The sequence below is a fragment of the Thunnus thynnus genome, chromosome 1 (assembly GCF_963924715.1).
Source record: "Thunnus thynnus chromosome 1, fThuThy2.1, whole genome shotgun sequence".
Taxonomy (NCBI): Eukaryota; Metazoa; Chordata; class Actinopteri; order Scombriformes; family Scombridae; genus Thunnus; species Thunnus thynnus.
The window spans coordinates 28,777,229-28,793,032 of record NC_089517.1 but is presented as its reverse complement, the minus strand read 5'-3'; the positions used below and the strand labels follow the sequence as shown (position 1 = coordinate 28,793,032).

At 44.3% G+C, this 15,804-nt stretch overlaps 1 protein-coding gene and 1 long non-coding RNA gene across 2 annotated transcripts in view; one reads left to right on the top strand and one right to left on the bottom strand.

Annotated features, from left to right (window-relative positions):
* celf6 (CUGBP Elav-like family member 6) overlaps window positions 1–15,804 on the bottom strand; it is a 152,007-nt gene that overhangs the window by 96,493 nt on the left and 39,710 nt on the right. The gene's annotated exons all lie outside the window — the stretch shown is intronic.
* LOC137186056 (uncharacterized) overlaps window positions 1–15,804 on the top strand; it is a 99,568-nt gene that overhangs the window by 69,131 nt on the left and 14,633 nt on the right. The window lies entirely within an intron of this gene.

Here is a 15,804-nt window from a genome sequence, read left to right as displayed (position 1 = left end):
AAGTCAATAGCAATGACTTTATCAGCAGGGAAACACACAGAAGGTTTGTTCATGGACTTAATTGAATAGGAATCGCTGAGCCCTGGCGTCATGCACGCAAAGTCATTTTCATATCGCTCAAATGTCACCAGCGGATGGGGTGACAGGCTGTTCTGGCCACCTGTCAAGCCTCCCTGTGACAAGTACCACCAAAGAAAACACCCTGAGCCAGGCATTAAAATCAGGCTTCAGCACTGAAATAAGAATGAGAATCATTGTATTAAAAGTACACATTTGTCTTTATGGCTCAGAGGAGTCGCTCGGTAACAAGTGCGTTCACTCAGATGATGTACAGGGACAACAGCATCTAACATTCAGTGCAAAGGGACAGTGCAGGACAAACAATACATTGCACACTATAAATATCACTTTCCAAACATGTCATTCAATCAGTAGGTGCATTCGGGCAGCACGGCACACAGAGAAGGATGAGAAACACTAGCTATGCGGTTTACCAAAAGGAGGTGTGCATAGGGAGGCCGGGTATGAGAGACAGAGATGATTATTTCTAATCTTTGGAGGTCTCTTGAGAATGAGAGGATCAGTCACCAGTAGGATATGAGTCTAACCAACTAACTGTAGCCCTAACACACACCCCCACTGATAATTTACACTCATCTGCGCCATGACTGAGCCTGAATGAAGGTAAAATACACAGCAATGTGTATGAGAAGGAGATTTATCCCCATCTTTAGATGTTAAGAGGATGCTTAGGTGGAAGGACAAAGGATTACATTTTACCTTTTACCTGATGCTCTTAGCCAGGGCCACCTATCAGAATAAGATTAAATTGTTATATCACCAACATGACAAGCAACTGATTAAACCTACAGTACGTGCAAGGGTCAGAACCATAGTGACAGGGTCCTAGGATGACGATATAAAAGAGTTGTGCTAGAAAATGAAATAAAGAGGTAGAGGAAGAAGGAACTGACAGGGTTAGATGAAGATAAATGCCAGATGCTGGAGGCCAGAGTTGTGGTCGAGCTCTACAAGACGAAGAAGAAGCCCAGAGTGTATATAAAGGAGAGAGCAAGAAGGAGAGCAACAGAGAGTGAAAGTAAGAAACAGTATCTACAGTGAATGGGGAGCAATACTGAAGTAAAGAAAGAGAGCCAATCTAGGGAGGGGGTAAAAAGTTACAGCAGAAACAGGGAAGTAGTGAGAGAGAGAAATAGCCAATTAGCAGGAAGCCAGCAGGTGTGCTTTCTCTCTGGAGCCATCCTTCCTTTACCCCCATCCTTGGTATGGGGTAGGGGGTGTGCTGATGCTGTGCGGGCCTTAAAGAGCAGGGAGTTGCTATGGCAACCGCCTGGCACACTCTGTCTCCAGGGAAACGGAAATGTCACAGCTTAAGAGGTCTCACAAGTGAGGAAGAGAGAGGCAGAGGGAAAGGCAGAAAAAAGATACAGGTAAGTGCAAGGAAACACAGCAACAGGATCGATGCATTACTCCTTATCTTTGTCGCGATGGAGTTTCTGTATAATCAAATTAATCATCTGGCCTCCAATCCTCCCACTCACTCCTTAACTTAGTTTACAGCCTGAACAGATGACAATGTAGACATTGGGTAATTCAGAAAGGGTCCCTTAGTAAGAAACCGAAACTCAAGTCGCCCGCACCTGAGCACAATACAGGCCATTGCTGGGCCTTTGAGAGCTAATCAACCTTCATTTATTTAATCAAATATTTACTGTCATAAGCAGCCGAGGAGCCTGAGGGTGTGGTGGGAAAGTTAAAGCCTGCATTGGCAGCGTGTGGCGAGGGTGAATGTGACCGGTGTTTGCTGCTGAGCTATGGGCTGACCCTCCAAATCACACATTAGCCAGGGCCGACTAGCTGAAAGCCCATTAACCTGAATGGCCGCTGATTGCTCCACTATTAACACAGTCTGACTCCTCTCCTCCAGGGCTGTACCCACTTACACAGGTGCTTCAGCACCCCTCAAGGTCTAGGCTTAATCAGGGTAAACAAATGTTGTTTCTTTGTCATGGCAGTGCCACTTTGTTTGATGTATGCCACACATTACAGTGATAGTCACTCCCACTTTTCTCCCCAAATCTTTTTTTTAAATTTATTTACTAATTGCGCCCATCTGGCGCAATTGACCTTTCGTGTATAGCCTGTCATGATTCAAAAAGGTTGTTTCAATTGTATTGGAAAGTCACAGAAGAAATGAAAGGTGTGTGTGTGTGTGTATGCATGTGTGGTATGTGTGCGGGTTCCTGTTAGCATGAGGACAGTGGGTTCTCAGGGAAAGGAGATGGCCAGTTAAATGGAGCATTTCTCCAGCATGCTGCTGCGTGCCTGAGAGTGTGGCCTGGCCATGCCTAATTTATTTCCTCTTTTGTCGTTGTTGTCTCCATTCCTCGGTTGATTAAACCAACCTCATGCAGCTATGCTCAACAAATAGCCTAATTGAGTACGACCTTGGCAAATGATATATCAGCCCTATCCTCCAAAAACACCACCTGCACCAGACGCCCATCTCCCCAGCCCATCGCTCTGCAGGCCGCCGCACCAAGCACAACAAACATAAACAGGGGATTCGCCTCCTCAGCCAAAGTCATTTCTTGCATGACCTTTCCCACAAATCACCGCGATGACACAGGGCTGGATGGATCACTGAAATGGGACACATTTGTATCACTTAGACCTTTCATCAGATGCAAGCAGATACTCATCTATTATTCCCCCTTCCATTTACAACTTTCACCCCACAGCTTGCACACAGAGGGCAAAATAAGTGAACAAAACATTCCTATCTCTGCTCCATGCAGCAGCTGCAGTAGGCTTAAGCAGCACAGAATTCTCATTAAATTTCCATCCCGTCTCTGTGTTTAGATGGGAGCTGGAATGGGGGGGGGGGGGGGGGGGGGGGGGGCTGGTAGTTTGTGTTCAAAGGGGCCTGCTGTAGAAGATCTGATGACTCTCTCAATGCAGTCTCTGGTGGGATCTCTCACAGGATACAGATGCCTGCTCTGAGATGGCTTCATACCTAATGAGTCTGAGCTCCAGCAGGGCTGCACACAAAGCAGCGCTGCCCTCAATTCTCTGTTTGTCTGCCACCGCCAGCCCCACCCTCACTGTCTCGCTCACTCAGCACTGAGCGATGTGCCTGCCCACAGCTAGTGTGTGACACTGATGTGTTTCTCAGGAGGGATGCGTATCCTGCAGGTAAACACCTGGAGGCTGAAAAATCACCCTCCAAAAGCAGGCGACAGGGGCTGTGCTGTAGCCAGGGACTGTTAACAAAGTGAGACTCATCCCTCTGCCTGTCTCTGGTGCTTCCTTCGGTCTCGGCACTGAGGCACTGGACCACAGGTCTGGGTTCTGTGTGATGGGTGAGGATGAGGGGAAAAAATGCCTCAGATGCTCAGATCTGAATGTTTTTTTTAAGATTTCTTTGAATTTCATGCACATTGAACAGTTAGACTTAAAAGTCTTTTACAAAATGGGGAATTGGTAACCATAGATTAACAAGATGTGTTGGAAATATATAAATAAGATAAGCATGAAGCGAGTCTATACAAAACAGTACAGTAAAAAAAGAAAGCTAACTTTGACTCTTTGATGGTAAACTCCCAAGAGTTACGTTTCAGAAGAGGCCATCATCATGATTCTAATCACAGGGGTTCAAGAACAGTAGCCATTTAATTTTGGGTATGTCATTTTCAGCTTGTGAACATAAAAAGGGGTGCAAGATCAAAAACAATAAACATACACACAGTAAATTTCAGGTCTGTATCTGTGAATGTTAGTACTTCAGCATATACATGTGTAAAAGTGTCCTTGTGTGTGTGCTTGTGTATTAGAGCGCGAGAGAGAGCCCACGCTGTGGTGACCTCTACTAAAGACATGGAGGGGACAGAGGCTTGGTAAACAGCAGATCTTCCCTTCATGTCCCTCAGAGCTGTGCCGCATCTGGCCTAGAGGTGGGATAGGGACACGTTGATTAAAAATAGGTCACACTGCCAATATACAGCCTGAGAGGATGGCAGAGAGGTTACTGCAGCAAGGAGAGAAAATGGACGGATGTGTCTGTCTGTCCATCATCCTCGGCCTGCTGGGAGATTAGAGGAGAGCTGTAGGAAAGAATAGGAGAAACGAGTGAATTCTAGTCCACTCCTTGCCATTACACAGAGGTCAGATGCTGTTTTGAACACTTGAGCGCTCCACACTGCTGATCATTTCAATGACAGCATCCACAGGCATCTGCTTTTAAAATCAAATGGAAAAATCACACTGGGGGGTAATGCATACTGCAGCTAATTAAAATTTCACTTTAGAGCTCTTTGACAGGCTTCGAGCTCCAAGACAGCATGCCATCGAGGGTGTGTGAGAGTAAGTCCCTCAAGGCCAGTCAGTGAAGAAAAATTGCAGGGGGTGTCTATGTTCTCTGCCATCCAGGGCATTTAATGCATACTGCACTGAGGGTCCCATACAGTCCACAGTCCTCATGCCATTATAGGCCTGAGTGGAATGAGCCATATAGACATCACGTCATATAGACGCTGGCTGTCCCAAGGCAGAATGGCTTTAATCAAAGCCTGTGAGGAGCCAACAGTCACTGGGGACAAGTTTCAGTGGGAGTTAAGTTATAAGAATGAAGGAGCCATGCAATCTCAACTCCTCCCAGATGGGATAGAGGGATTAAACAGTGAAGAAGTGGCGAAGATGGATGGAGAGAAAAGGACGTTTCTACATGCCTCTCCCCGTCTTTACCTCAGAGAGCTGTCATGATAGCCGGCCTGGCCTGCTTATTTATTGAGAGCTTTCATTCATGTGCTGACTGAATGGGAGCATTTAAACAGACATGGGTTTCTGCCCCTCGGCATGCCTGTGCTTCCTTTTTAAGCAGACCCTCCTTCATAACCATCAATCAGCCGATAATTTTATCAGGCACCCCACGTCAGTGACAGTCCACACCAGCAGGGACTCACCAACACAAGACCCTAATAACGTATTCCTTTCACTACTTCCCTACAAATGTGCCAGGGGATTTATTAAAAACACTTCCCATGGTTAACAATTTACATATGGCCAATATCACAAGACTTCATTAAATAAATAATCTGGGATCACATCTCTCCTCAGATGTTTGTAAATCCAATTATTGCTTTATCAAATTGGATTTCACTGTTATTATTTTTATTTTTTCAGGGTGTGGTGCCTGGCAGTGGGATGATGAAATTGGTGCAGTTTAATACCAGCGCTGCTGATAAATGTGTTTGGTTTCATCACTGCAGCTGTAGATAGTCCAAAGGGCAGGCACAGTGCTCTGGAGCATGGGCCACTGCTGGGACGACTTCTGCGTTAATCATATTACCGCAGAGCTCCAAGGTGTGCAGAGGACATTTGCACACAAGGAAATGTGTGTAGGACAAAACTGATAGGCAAGACAGCACCCCAAGCCACCGCAGGGAGGCTAGCTAACAGTGCTGCACAAACAGGATAGTTGTATTTACTGTTTAAAGATGCAGAGAGACTATAACTTTCTACAGGGAGCATAATTAGCTGTGAAGCGTCAAATAGACAACAAAGAGCGCAACATGAAGCTGTCTCTGATGCATATCCTTGAACTCTCTGCGAGGAGATGGCATCTTTACGGAACAAAAATATCCCACATCTTTGTCTCTCATGTCTTCTGATCTCTTCCCCTTACACTACCATCTACATGTTTTGAAAATAAAAACAAAGGAAATAGAAAAGAAGGGATACTCTGTGGAGCCAGTCTGATAAAACAGTTCTTCATAAGTTTTCCCTGGAAGTAGAGAGAAAGTGGAAGTCCCCAGAGTTCCTGTGTCCACTCTGAATGACACTCCAGCAGCACTGCTCTCAGGGGAGGCACTATTTACGAGGCAAAGAAAAGAAAAAACATAAGAAAAGTAAAAACACTTTCCTGCTTTCTTCTCTCTCATCTTTGATGCTCCTCCGGTATAGACCTGGGTTTTCTCTTCGTCTTTGCACCACGCAAATGAAAACATGAGAGGAGAAGCAGAGAAAAATGATGCACCCTAAGGTGGAAAGAGAGGGTAGAGAGTGAACAGGGGAGCACTGGGGTTGTTTTCATACAAACAGCTAAACTAGAGAGAGAGGGAAGTGGAACATCTTGTTAATGTGCTGCCTACAGTACAACCTTGCCCTAATACCTTATATTCCCCAAAGTGTGAGCGAGGTTGTTTTGTGTGTGCATGCAGGCACACACAAGTCTTGCATACGTATGAGTGCATAAGAGGGACCTAGTTAGTGACCCTTACTGACCTATGAATGAAAAAGCTTTACTTTAAGTGGACAGGAGTGGCGGTAACTAAAAAGCTTGTCATTTTAAAGTCCCCAAGAGTGAAGGCGGAGGGCAAGAGCACACACAGTAAGTAGACATATAGTATCATGGATACTTGGCTAGACTAATTGGCTAGTAATGCTAGCAGCTCTCAAGTGTTGATTCTTACCTCTGTATTTTCAATCAGTATGTGGAGTCTAGAAAACATAATTTTCAAAAAACAAGAGATACAAGAAACTAGATAATTTAGGAGAGAATAAGGTTGTAACTCTCTAATATTTTTTTTACCCCAATGTATCTACACTCTGCCCCTCTGGATCTGCTGTTGATTATTGTTCTGTTTACTCCCCTGAACACAAAAAACAGGTCTCTGCTAATGCAGATAGCAGCTTAACAACTCCAAATAAGGGGAGATGCGCTGCAGGTGGTCAATAGGCTTGACTGACCAAGCCATAGCAGCATCAACATCAATTGGACAGACCACTAAAACAGTGTCGTAAAGGATCTAGGGTGGGAATTAAACAGGGACAACAGGGCAATGGGCATGACAGTGAACAGACTCTCTTGCACTTCCAGTCTGCACATACTGCTATAGACACACCAGATAAGGCAGGCCTGAAACATAGAAATGAACTACACTCCTTCTCTGCTCACAGATTTTTCAACCATATACACCAAATTTGAACATTAAAATCGTTGACAGTTGAGACAGCTGAATGCAAAAGTCGACATAAAAGAAATTATCACATGCAAAACATACACAAACAGCCAAATGACAAGAATTAATTATGCTGTAAAGCTGCCAGGCATAAAAATAGACTTGTTAAAGTGGTAGCACATTACCAATACCCAAACAGACAGTATACATCTATCAGCAGCTCTATGCCAGCTTGTGCCATCTCCTGAGACTGAGAGTGTTTATGATATGCACTCCAGCCTATATTTGTCCTCTCCTGCCTTGGGGAGGGAGCTGTGAGAAAGTGGTTCGGGGGGCATAGCTGCTGGTGGCAAACAACAGGGGAGCAACCCAGAGGTCCACACTGTATGGCCCACAGATGCATCTACTCCGCAGGCCCTCCTTCATGTCCTCTTCCTCCCTGGCTGCCAGACATCCATACAGCTCAGGGGCCATATACAAAGAGATGCTCACAATGTTATCTGTCTTCTCTCTTTCCTGTGCCCAGTCCACCATCATCTATTTATTTATCCTGATCCTGAAAATAAAGAGGGAAATGAAAACACACCTTTTTTCATTATTTTTTCCTTCATTCAAGTGCTTTCCAGCTGACTAAAATTCATATTTATGCTAATATGCGGCACCTCTTTCCGCCTCTGCCTCGCATGGGAGATGGGAGCCAGGCTAGAATTAATGACATTGCATCGGCGGTAATGTTTGCCGCGTTTCATTAGCTGGTATATCTTTAATTTCCAATAAACACAGTAATTAGGGGAGGTATCCGCGGAGACAGGCCCTGGCAGGCTGCTGCCGTGGTAACAGCTGTAACCGAATCTGCACAGAGGTAACAGCAGTCAAGGAGGACTTCCAGCTTAACCAAATCCTGCCTCGCTGTGGGAAGGGCCTCTATTCAATTATATGAAAATGAAGCCCACCACAGATATCAGCCTGGCCGTTTAGAGAAAAGTGAGAGGAAGGAATAAAAACGTGTGCAGGAGAATCTGCAGAAAAAACTGACCAATGCATGTGTGTATATATATATATATACACATATATGGTATTAGACATAAAGACTAAACCCACACATACTTTTCACAAATATAAAAATCAAACACTGTCATAAATGTAGACTTTCATTTTTCCTTTTTTTCCTTTAAAACGCCTTTCAAAGCAGTGTCTCCCTTTGCCTCAGCTTTCAAAAGCCTACTCTTTCAAAGAGCACTTAAGAGGGAGGGGAAAACATTCACAGAATGTTCCAAAAATCATCCCCTCACATATTACACAGTCTCTTGCTCACTGTGAGCACAAAGGGCAGGAGAAAGGATTAATCCTACACATTATAGTCAAAGGACTAGTGAGACTCATGTACAGAGAGGCAATTTACCATCCTGACCTTTCAATCTTTAAAACGTTCACATACCCTCCCTTCCCCCCTATACACATACTTTTGAATGCTCTCCTCCAATGCAAGTGCTGTAATCATCTGAGGATTTTTTTTTCATCTCAACATGACTTGATGAACAGAGTGAGATAAAAAAAAATCAGTAAGAGAGAACAGCAGGAAGAGAGTAGGAAAAAGATATAATGATAGAGACAAAGACGTGAGGATTTCTCCCTGAGAAGGATACAGGCCAGGTAACTGAGTGGCTGTGCTGTGAAGGAGAGGAGAACTATAATGGAAGCTGACAGTGCCTGCATCCCCAGTTCTGACCTCTCAGCCAGTGTCCTGTTTATTTAGAGACAAACAAATAGTGAAATACAAAGAGCTAATAGGCTGTGCAAGGTACTCAAATTCAGTCAACCCAGTGTAAGGCGAGGATGCTGAACATGAGCTGACTGGCACTGAACTCACAAGGTTTGAAGGTGGCAGGTCTGAGATTTGTTACCAAATCATCCAGGAAAATAGAGATATAATGAGATTTCAGCTTTACAGAACATATTTCAATGTAGATCCTGCAAAATCTGTATTTAGTTTTGGAGGTGAAAACAATGAATAGTGCCTCAATTGCCCCACACATTTAATTAGTTGTGCATTTTTACACAGAAAGGATAAGTCTGGTGATATTCAATATTTTTCTTATTATCACCAAATCCCTTGAAAGGACCAAAACAAACAACAAATTGATCTCACTAACAAGTACTCTCTGTGTAGCCTTATTCCTCTAGACCTCCAATTTTGTCCAAAAACTATTAAAAACCTCAGTTTATTGAGAAAAAACATCCCACATACACCATCCTATTGTCATGAATACTAACTAACTAGTGCATCAAATGTGTATTAATCCGCAGCTGAAAATAGTCCCCACAAATACACTATTTATGCATGTTTGAGAACTACATTCTAACTATTATAGTGCCCAGCTGTTTTAGGAAATTACGTTTTAGAAAAATGAAACCATTATTTGTGACTGTTTTTTAAAGATTTATGTCGTCAGAAGGAGTGATCAGCCTTGAGGCTGTGTCTCACACAGGGTAGGGAAGTGTTTAGAGACATGCTAATGTATTGTTGGTTTTGTTTTTTTCCTGGGATTTATTGATAATAAGGAAAATATAGAATTATGCCAGCCTTATACTTTAAATCTGAATCATATAACAAACATCTCCAGGAAGAACAGGCTTCTCTCTATATGTTATTTATTTTCTCTATCCTCCTTTCCTCTCCTTTATGCTACAGCCTCTTCTAGGTTGCACAGTTGTATCTTCTTGTCAGTTCCTGTGCTTTTCTTTACCTCTGTTTCTCAGATCCTATCTCTCCCCTCCTCTGTTCCTCCTCCAAGGGCTATACCCCTCACCAGTATACCAGATCAGACAGAGGCTATGGAAAGGTCACAGCTCACTGGTGGGTCCCTGGCAGCCAGTCTCTCCCGCTGCCCTCCATAGGATCAAGCTTTCCATTCAGGTTATGGGGGCCCCACAGCAGACTTGCATCCCAAAAAGCTCCCCAAAGCCCCAAGCCCAGTCAGGTCTCCCATAATGCAGGATCCATAATGTCAGACATCTCCATATCCCCAGTAATAACCACATCAACTTGGGACTGTGTGCTGGGCTGTGATTAGCAACAGTGGCTTACCAGTCCTGTTCAGACCTCGCTCAGGAGAACAATAAGAGTTGACGTCTCCATCTGCTGCCATGAATTACTGCCGCTGCCTTCCTTCACCCCTCTCACTAAGCGAGAGATTCACAAGGAAGGGAAGAAAAGCTCACACACTTTGAAAAAGCTTGCACCCTAAGTCAGAAAGCAGTGGGCTCAAGCTGTGCCTCTTCACCCTCCCATCTCAGTTGATCTTTGGGTGAGCATATGGCCTGAGAGTCGAGAAAGTGCAGCGTCTCGGCAGGCTGGATTAGGGATAGAGTAACAGGCTGCGAGGGAGTGGTGATGGGCACTTTGGCTGGAGCACGCCGTAATCTACCCAGCAAGGCAGAGCACAGATGCTGGGCCAGGCAGGGAGGCTCACTCCTCGTTAAGGGTCCATTACAGAAAAGTCCTCGTTAAAGAAACACCACTGCGCGGAGACACCGTCCAATAGATGAGCGGGAATGGAGAGGGGAAATTTAATTAAATAATTCATTAATGGCCCCACCATTTTCAGTGTGATCATGTCTCCATTTCCGTCATTAAAGATACTGCAACCTGGGTGGGAGGAACAGCTGAAAACTGAGCATAAATGTGTTTTCCCAAAAACCTGTTTGATTTTTCATTTCGCTGTAAACTCTACCACATCTATAGTCTCTTTTACCTTTTGTTTGACTAAATTTTGCCTCCTCTTTTTCTGTCCATGCTTCCTGACAGGCTTATTTGTGAAAATGCTTTTGGTGAGCAAAATAAGATGAGGCGAGGTGAGGGAGAGAGAGAGGCCTGAGGAATTCGGCTCAATTGAGTGCTGGAGAGGATGTTAACATGGAGCCCTAGCACCTCTGCCAAAATGAGTTAGCCTTACTTGATGTTTCAGTGTTGATTAAGAGACAGGGATGGGAATGGGTTTCAGCCCTGTTTAGTAAGAGAGCAGCAGGTGCGGCTTGGGACAAGCCAAAGTGATGACGGTGTTGACTAGTGCCAGTGACTGTTGTCTGTGAATAAATTAAGTGACTTTACAGAACCTTGTTTGAACTTTCTGAAAGAAAGATAAATATAATCTGTCAGTCCAGAAAGACAGTTTGACTTGACTCCAATATAATGATCAGTCTGATGATTTCCAACACTAAAAGTGTTGAACCGATTGATTGCACTGGAAGTTGAAAAATATTTGATCAAATACAAAATCAGTACCATTTCATACAGACATTTTCTGCAGTGTGGAAGCTGGAAGAGATTCTCCAGAGAAGCACGTAGGCTGAACTGATGTAAGGAAGAATTTTCCTCTCCCTCTTTTTCAGTGTAACAACCTCCCTGAGCATTTCATAGCTGCATATGCTGCTGCTTAAAGCACCACTGAGATTTATGCCGTTGTCAGCTCACAAGGGTGCAATCAGGAATAAAGATCCCATAAACCCCTCTGATGTGTCCACAGGTACAGCAGTACTAGGTTATTGCTGATGGCGGATAAAAACCACGTAACTGTGGGTTTGGATTTTTTTTTTTTTTTTTTCTTATTTGATGTGAAAGCTTATTGTTATGTTTTGAGAGAGTTTCATGACTTTTGAATCCTGATTAAACACCATGGCACAATTTAACAAATACATTGACATCGACAAGACAACAACTTTTTCCCTCCTTCGTCTAGCAGCACTCTGCTATTTGAGAAGAAAAGAGGGAGGGACAGGGGAGAGAAAGAAGCCATGAGGATTGCAGACTGCCCGAGAAAGAAAAAAAGATTAAGATGGATGGGAAAACATGCATGTCACGTCAAAGCTTTAGGCCCCTTTGTTTTAATCCTAAGTAATGCTGATTTCCTCTGGGTTGCTGAGGTTGCCAAGAGTGCCAGTGTGTATGTGTCAGTGTATGTATGTGTATACAGTATGTGCGCATGTGTTTGTGTACGTGTTTAGATTGTTTGTCCACTCGTGAAGTCAAGCCAGGTTGGCATCTGCTGCATTGTGTATGCTTCTGGTGTGAGTCTGCATGAATGTGTGTGTGTAAGGCTTGGACCCCACAGTTTATCCACAGTGTCCTGTGGTTGTGTGTGTGTGTGTGTATGTGTGTGTGTGTGCGCGCGTGTGTGCCCACCTGGCTATCTCTCAACGGGTTACATAAGTATGTGTAAACCCTTCAGGGGACTCCCTGGCTCTGGGTCCAGCTGGCACAGTGCTCCTGCTCCTAGCCTTGCCTTTCAACTCCATCAAACAACTGACTTTGTTTATCTCTTCCTTCACCTGTAACAAAAATGGTTTTTTTTTTGTTTGGTTTTTTTTGTTTTCTTCATTTTAATTGATTTATTTGTTCTCTGGATAGTCTTAACTGGGGTGACTAACGGGGCTTAGCTGCTACAAGCCTGCATCGCTGCAGAAACAATTCACTTTTTCATTCTGTATTTTCATGGTGTGGTTGTCTGTTGTTACGGCTGGCTAGATAGTATCTGCTCATTCCTGCCTGGTTCAAATATGTGGTCAGAACTGTACTGGCGAAGAAAAAAATAAAAATAAGAAAACATCTGGAACTGTCCGTACGCCTGTGCAGTTTGATGACTGATGGGAAAAGTATGTGTGAAGGCCGAGGTATGAGAGGTGTCTCAGTCCTGTCTATATGAGATTGCTGAGTAGTTATCAAAGAGGTGGCACAGTGTCATTGCCATCCCCAGGCAGTTTTTTTTTTTTCCTCCCTGGGACAGACAAGACCAATTGGGCAATGCTTGGACGTCTTGGGCTGAGCTGAGGTTGCACTAAAACCCCCTTCCCTCACCCTCCCTCTGGGCTTCTCAAAGGCCGTCTATCCCACTCCATCGCATCACCGTAGCGACAGCTCTCCCACGCCTCCTCCTCAATCCCCTGGCCAGTTACAGCTTCCCAATCTCACTGCCAGCTCTTCAGCCAGTCAGCAGCTGCCCAACAACGCCAGGCCTGACAATCGCTTACCCTGCCGCCTTCAAGTCTGTCAACCCCGGGCCTGTCAAATTACTGTCAGCGTAAACAGTGGGGGAGGGAGGGAGGGAAGGAGAGGAAGAAAGAGGAAGGGGCGAAAGTGGATGGGAAAGGAGTGGAGAGAGCAGGGTGGGGCATGTTGGGTGGGATGAGATGGGGATAGTGTCACACACAGTCACACAGACACACACACATACTCACACACACCTCTGACATATATATCACTCTCGCCCCATCTTCTTCTGATGCTGGCACTCGCTCACTCCCATCAATGTCCCCCTCCCCTCTCTTTTCCCCATCTTTCTTTCAGGTAATTCCCTCGGTCACATCAGTCCTACTCATCTCTCTGCGCTTTTCCTCCCCCCATTACTCCCTTTGCACCTCCACCACACATGTTCCATCTCTATCCTCCAGTCTCAAAGCACCAGCTCAACATCACTTTGATTCAAAAAAAAAAAAAGAAGAAGAAAAAGAAGACGAAGAAGAAAAAGTAATGGGCAGAAAAATGAAATGACTTTCTGGGCCCTCACGTAAAAGCATGGCTCGCTCTTCGAGACAGGCAATATTCCCTCAATTATTGCCACTCACAGAACCCTCTTCGCCAGTGGATGAAGTTTTAATTCCAGGCCTCCAATAAAATTGATGCCCTAGATATAATGTGGAAATAACTCCTCAATGTTTCAGGATTTACATTAAAGTGTACAGTACATCTGAGTGCTCACACGCTACAACTGACTAGGAGATGATGTGGAAACCACATATTGATCTGACACATGCAATGGGCTCTCAGCTGTGATGACCTGTATTCTACTTCTCTACAACTAGAGAAGAAATGTACTGCAGAAATGTTGAAACCTACTACTACTAATTCTCTCTAAGTTGTAGTTTTAAGTCTAGTTATATAGTGGTGGCAATGTTTCTAGCTCTTGTAGTAATAACATTTCCAATTAGTTTAGTTCTAGTTATATTTTAAGTTCTAGTTCCAGCTAGTTGTTGCTCTAGTACTGGTTCTAGTTATATTCATAGTTCTTGTTGTAGTTTCATTTCCAGTTCCAGCTCGTACTACTTCTGATTCTCGTTTTAGAATCTAAAATAAGTACTAGAACTAGTAATGTTTTATTTCAAGTTCTAGTTCTCATTAAAGTTCTAGTTCTCATGCTAATTATGTTTCCATTTCTAGTTTGACTTTTAAGTTCTAGTGCTGGTTGTAGTATTATTTTAGCTCTTAATTATATTTTCAGTTCTTGTTCATGCTCTAGTTCTAGGACTAGTTCTAACTCCTGTTGTAATTATATTTTAAGCTCTCATAGTAATTAGTCACATGTAGTTCTAGTTCTAATTAAAGATGAAGTTATAGTCCTATCTCTATGTGTGGTAAGAATTTAAGAATTCCAGCTCTGGTAGTACTGTAGATATATTTCTAGCTCTAGTTTTAAGTCTAGCTCCTGCAAAGTTCACCCTCTTTACCGGACTGCCTTTGACTTTGTTTTGAGACACTGAGCTAATTTGCCATAGCGACTAACCTCAGGCGCTCACATTTCTGATTGGTCCAGGGAGGGGAGTGGCCCCACTGTGCATAGATGAGTGCTCAGATAATTGGTTGAGAGAATTGGGAGTCGTCAGCGGCCACTCTAACAGAAATGGGTCCAGCCAGCTGAGCTCCCAGCTCCTTAAGTGCCATTTTAACACAGTCATTCCCCCGCCTTTTAATTGCAATCAGACTTTGAGGGCATAGACATGGCCTTCACCTTCCATCATAAACTGACGCGCACGTTCCATTCGCACATGTACGTGAGCAAACTTACGCATTCAGAGAAATAAAAAATGTGTCAAACCTATATTGATGACACACACACAACAACAACAGAATAGACGTCTTTCAGATTCACACTGCTGACACACCAGAGGGAATCAACGTGGCAGAGAATTCAGCTTTGTCTCTGACTCAGACAGAGAGAGAGGAGGAAAAAGAGAGGCTTTGTCTTGGGTGTAGCTGTGTGGCTGTGGGGATCGATAGGTTTAACCAGCAGGGGCTTGGGTCTGTGGAGCAGGAAGAGACACAGGCAGGAGGTTAGGGCTGGGCAGGACAGCCTGGAAATGCTTTATCACCACTACCAGCAAGGCACTATCTGCCATCAGGGGCACAAGAAGCTTAGGGGCTTGAGAGGCTGCGTGTATCTGTTTATATCTGTGTGCCGTGCAGGGATATGTCTGTGTGAATGCATGAACTGTGCGTGACAAATATTACATTATCGTCCAGGGTGTTTCACTTGCATGCTGATATTGTTTGATTCAACCTGGCATCTGTGAAAGACTCAGGAAAGCTCTCTGCTATTGTTTCTGTTTTGCCCTGTCTTATACTCAGATGAAGCTATCACAGAGAAATGAATCTAAACTGCCATATGGGGGAGGGCATGAGAGGAGAGGAGAGGAGAAGAGAGGAGAAGAGAGGAGAGGAGAGGAGAGGAGAGGAGAGGAGAGGAGAGGAGAGGAGAGGAGAGGAGAGGAGAGGAGAGGAGAGGAGAGTGGAACAAAAGGAATTTGGGGCAAGCTGACAAGCTGCGAAAGGTGGATTAGAAGTCTGCAAAGGAGAGGAGAAAAGACGAAAAGACAGAAGAGGCGTGGAAGCAAGAAGAGACTGACGCAACATGCTGACCCGTCACACTTTAGTGCCCAGGGCCCATTGGTGACAATGACATCACCCAGCTCAGGGCGAAGGCGCAGCTGAGTACAAATACACTATTATTATTGAAGTAGGGCCAAATTGTTGCACCAAAACAGTGCAGTATAG